The sequence below is a fragment of the Oryctolagus cuniculus genome, chromosome X (assembly GCF_964237555.1).
Source record: "Oryctolagus cuniculus chromosome X, mOryCun1.1, whole genome shotgun sequence".
In the NCBI taxonomy this organism is placed as follows: domain Eukaryota; kingdom Metazoa; phylum Chordata; class Mammalia; order Lagomorpha; family Leporidae; genus Oryctolagus; species Oryctolagus cuniculus.
Genome location: NC_091453.1, coordinates 116,341,080 through 116,346,695, shown reverse-complemented (window position 1 = coordinate 116,346,695; position 5,616 = coordinate 116,341,080). Strand labels below are relative to the sequence as shown.

General features: G+C 37.0%; 1 pseudogene; it reads left to right on the top strand.

Annotated features, from left to right (window-relative positions):
• The first annotated feature begins 4,076 nt into the window (after positions 1-4,076).
• Positions 4,077-5,102, top strand: LOC100342585 (UDP-N-acetylglucosamine transporter pseudogene; annotated as a pseudogene).
• Positions 5,103-5,616: the final 514 nt, after the last annotated feature.

The following is a 5,616-nucleotide window of genomic DNA, read 5'->3' as shown; positions in this document are numbered from 1 at the left end:
TTGAACAAATTTATACTTACAACAACTTCTTTTACAGATGATAAACTAAGACACAGAGAAGTTAAGTAACTTTCTGAAGTTACAAAACTAGGAGATCTGGGGAGGCGAAAGATGTACCATATATATTCTGTGGTTTCATGTATCTTCAGGAGATAAGTACTCCAATTTGAGATGAAATGTGTGGTCGGAGGAGAAACGTACTAAGTGTAAGTCAGTAAGTGGAATACTACTACCTTTCCATAAGCCCTGTTTGAGCATGAATTTCCAATTTTGAAATGGAAGGCATGAGAATAGATATCGCTAAGACTTTTCCAAATGACTCTGTCTTACCTATTCAAATCATTATAATTATTTATAATGGAAACTATATGGTTTCACTCTTATTGCTTTGAATTTTCATTGAATAAAGCTTGTGGCTTTCAGTGTATTGCAATAATAATAGAGATGTTTCTTTAAACCAGACTTGACAAAAACACTCCTCTAATGATCCAAAGGCCAGCACTGTGGCATAGAAGGTTAAACCATTGCCTGCAGTTCTGGCATCCCATATGGACACTGGTTTGTGTCCCAGCTGCTCTATTTCCAATCGACCTCCCTGCTACTGTGCCTGGGGGGGGACAGTGAAAGATGGACCAGGTCCTTGGGCCCCTGCCACCTAAGGGGAAGAACCAGAAGAAGCTCTTGGCTCCTGTCTTCAGCTTGGCCTAGCCTCAGCCATTGTGGCCATTGGTGAGTGAATCAATGAATGAAAGATCTCTTTCTTTCTTTCTCTCTCCCTCCCTCTCTCCCTCCCTCCCTCCATCTCTCTGTATCTCTGCCTTTCAAATAAATAGAATAAAAATAAATTTAAGAAATAAAGATCAAAATAATAAATATTTTAGATTTAATGACTGCCACAACTCAACTCTACCATTTTAACATAAATACAATATGCAAGAGGACTTCAAAAATTCCATGGAAGATGGAATTTAAAAATAAGTTTATTTTGGTGCAAAAAAATTTTTCTTTTTAAATCCATGGAGAGATCTTTCAAAATATGAATTTTCCATGAACTTTCTGAAGACCACTCTTGCAATATATAAATGAACGAGCATGGCTGTGACACAATAAATACTTAGATTTTTAGTAGTCTGGATTTACCAATGGGTATAATTTGTGGACTCCTGCTACAGATAAGGAATTATGTAGAACTGAGCTATGTTCTCAACCAATATGGATAAAACAAGTCATTGTGATATCCCATATGCTGTCAAGCCTAGTGTTAAATAGGAAACTTGTAATGGTGATTTATCTTAAAGTATTTTGGTAGAAAGAGGTTGATTCATAGGAGTATATAACATAGCACTAACTCTATGTGTATGGGCTTTTAGCTACCATATAAAGTTTCCTGATCAAGAATCTATACTCCATGACTACTTAGGAAGCATTTTAGAATTTGATAGATTCTAAACCAGTAGTCTACACTTCAAAGTGGCTTGGAGCAAGTACTTCAAATAATGTTCTGTAAACCTATACTGCAGACTATTAATTAGCAGAAAAGGTATTAGAAAGATATCATCAGCAAAACAGTTGTTGCTCAAAATGTGTGTTTTAACAGAAATCTTCTATAAGTTAATTTCTTCTTGGGAAAAAGGATTAATAAGCCCTCAAAGATACCATCCTAACTACTGAACCAACCCCATGTAGTTGATTCTCACTACAAGAGGATTCCTGCATGACCTGACCGTAAGTTGGCTGTTCTTGTTGTCAGGATGTCATTGAGTTGGCCTCCGGAAAATCATTTTGTACAAGGAAATTGATACATTGCTTGGAGTTTCACTCAAGAGAGAATTAGCACTGGCAATTTGAACATTTAATATAAAGAATTACTAATTATGTAAATAATATTTAACTATTAAAAGGGTTTGTAAAAGGGAACTCCAAGGCATGAAGAAGGGGCAAATACTGAAAGCGACTGAGGCCTGGGGCTGAGAGAAAAGGGAACAAAGAATTTCTAATTGTCTGCAAGGTAGAGATTTGGATTTCTCAGGAGAGGTGGTGGCTGCCCCCAGATCACACTGTGCTTCTGTGATAATCAAGACACTTAGTGGGGGCGTGTACTGGGGAATTCTGAGAGCAGCCAGTGTAGTGACAAAGCAGCTTGCCACAGGGCACCTGCTTCTGAAGTTCAAGAGCAGCCTGCTGCTCTGCAGATGAAAGTTTGCCAAAGGAAGCTCGCTGCTGAACTGAGAAAGCTGATGGGACTCTGCATATACTGATATGCTTGCAGCCATGGAGCAAACTGCACATAGGAAAAAGAAAAAGTCTTTTATTTGACTTCTCTCCTTGCAGTCTTCCTCCAGTGCACTATGTTGGTGGAGCTTGACATGGAGCTGGGTGGTGCGGGAGAAGTGGAGTCTCTAGGGTCAAATATCAGTATCATAAAGTAAATAAAGGTGGGCTTGGAGAGGTAATAAATTACTAACTGGTATAGTGCCCAGGACACAGTGGGATTTTACCAAGACCTCAGGAACAGGTGGCAGAACCATGTGGGCTTACTTAGTGATTAATGCTTGTACATGCCTGTAAAATACCACTGGGCAGAATGGTCATGAGGCCTCCACTATTTCCCAAACAACTTGACAGTTGCTGAACTACTAAATTGCCTTATGTCAGTTTGCTCCACCTTGGCCAAAATCTCAGCAATTGCCTGCAAGTTGCAGGCATTTGTTCAAGATACTGGGCCATATGTGTGTAATGAAGATTAAAAACAGTTCTTAACACACAGATACAATGTGCAAATGAAGTGATTTATGTTCCTGGTATTTAGAAAACACTAAATGAATGGGAACTGTCATTATTAAATAATCAAACTCTTACTGAGTTCAAACTATCTTCAAGGCACTGATTCTATAATGAATTTATAAGAGTAAAGATACACAAAGAGCTAAGACAGTGTTTAATAAAAAGAAGAAAGTTGGAAAAATTACCCTACCTGATTTCAAGCCTTATTCTGAAGTTAAAATAATCAGGACAACGTAGTATTGATGAAAAGATACATATACAAGTCAATGGAGGAGACTAGAATGTTCAGCGACAGGGCCCACAAAGATATATTCATATAATTTTTGACAAAGTTGCAAAAGACAAGTTTTTAAAATAAATGATGTTAGAATTCAAATGGATATACATGCAAAGTGAATAAACAACCAACAGAATGGCTGAAATATGTGAAAACTATATAACTGATGAAGGATTAATATCCAAAATCTATGAAGAGTTCAAGAAACTCAACAACAAGAAAACAAACAATCCAGTTAAGAAATGGGCAGAGGACTTTTATAGTCATTCTTCAACCATTGAAAATAAAATGGCCAAGAGACACATGAAAATATGCTCAGGGTCATTAACCATCGAGGAAATGACAACAAAAACCACAGTGAGGTTTCACCACATCCCAGTTAGAATGGCTCTCATACGGAAATAAAAAAAAAAAAGTAATACTAGTGAGGATGTGGTAGAAAAGGGTTCTCTAATCCACTGTTGGTGGGAATATAAACTAGCACAACCATTGGTGGAAGGCAGTATAGAGATTGTCAGAAAGCTGAAAATAGATCTATCATATGATCCAGCCATCTGACTGCTGGAAATTTACCCAAATGAAATGAAATCAGCATATGAAAGAGTTATCTGTACCCCCATGTTCATTGCAGCTCAATTCACAACAGCTAATATATAGAATCAACCCATATGTCCACCAACTGATTAATGGATAAGGAAAATGTGATATATATACACTATGGAGTATTACTTAGCTATATAAAAAAGAAATGAAATCCTGTATTTTGCAACAAAATGGATGCACCTGGAAACCATTATACTTAGTGAAATAAGTAAGTCTCAAAAAGACAAATACAAACGCCTGGGCTGCACCAAGCTGGCAACAGCGATGGCGGTGGGAGCTGGCAGCGCTGCAGGTCAGTGGTCACTGCGGACCCAGCCCAGCTGGGCAGCCTGGGTCGCCCAGCATTGCTGAGCCACAGCCCACAGTGAGCACAGCCAGAGGAGCTGCACAGGAGGCAATTGAAGATAAAACAATGTCTGCTAACATGAAATACCTTTCCTTGGGAATTTTGGTCTTTCAGACTACTAGTTTGGTTCTAACTATGCGTTATTCTAGGTCTTTGAGAGAGGAGGGACCACGTTATCTATCTTCCACAGTAGTGGAAGATAATGGCCTGTATTTTATTAGTTTACAAAGACAACAAGTGTAGTCTAAGAGCACTGAGCTGAGTACGACACGAAGAGATTCTTAATAAACCCATGGAAACACTTAAACTTGCTATTTCAACAGGGATATATACTCTTCAGAATAATTTGCTCTATGTGGCTCTGTCAGATCTAGATGCAGCTGCTTATCAGGTCATGTATCAGTTGAAAATTCTTACAACAGCGTTATATTCTGTGTCTATGCTTAGTAAAAAATTAGATGTGTACCAGTGGCTTTCCCTATTAATTTTGATGACAGGAGTTGCTTTTGTTCAGTGGCCCTCAGATTCTCAAGAACTTGAATCTAAGGAACTTTCGGTTGGCTCTCAGTTTGTAGGCCTCATGGCAATTCTCACAGCATGTTTTTTAAGTGGCTTTGCTGGTGTTTATTTTGAGAAAATATTAAAAGAAACTAAATAATCAGTATGGATAAGAAACATTCAGCTTGGTTTCTTTGGGAGTATATTTGGATTAATGGCTATATATATTTATGATGGAGAATTGGTATCCAAGAATGGATTCTTTCAGGGATATAACCAATTGACCTGGATAGTTGTTGCTCTTCAGGCACTTGGAGGCCATGTAGTGGCTGCTGTTATTAAGTATGTGGATAATATTTTAAAAGGATTCGCAACGTCTTTGTCTATAATATTATCAACACTGATATCCTATTTTTGGCTACAAGATTTTGTGCCAATGAGTGTCTTTTTCCTTGGAGCCATCCTTGTAATAACAGCTACTTTCTTATATGGTTATGATCCCAAGACTGCAGGAAACCTCACTAAAGCATAGCCCAAAACTGTCTTTAACTGGTTTGTCAAGATGGTGCACTAGAAATTGCAACATTAATCTTGCACGGACGACTTCTACAGATTCTGTGACATATCACCATGCTAAATCTGATCAGGTTTTTAAAATGGTTTGAGAATACACAGGTTTAAAGATAAAATGTGTGTACTATATATGTAACAAAGTATATTCCATCTAGAAATCAAAACTTGAAAGTATTTCCAGGGATTAGAATGAAAACAAATATGGGAGGAAACTTGAAATCTGAGTTAGAAAGATTTTACCTTTTTGATTGCTGCAGAAATGTCCTATGCACTCTTTGCAAGAGCACACAAATGTCTTAAATCTATTTTTACAAACTCTATTTAATCTTACTAAATTTTTTAATCTTATTCTTTCTGTACAGATATATAAAATCACATGGAATATTTAAAGTTTGAAAATTCTAATTATGTATAATGCTGTGAAAAATGGAAGTCTGATTTGAAGAAAATATTTCACATATCTGAGATTTTTATATTTACACAAAATGTTACTAAACAAGGATTACTAAATGTTACTTGTTGAACTACATAAAAA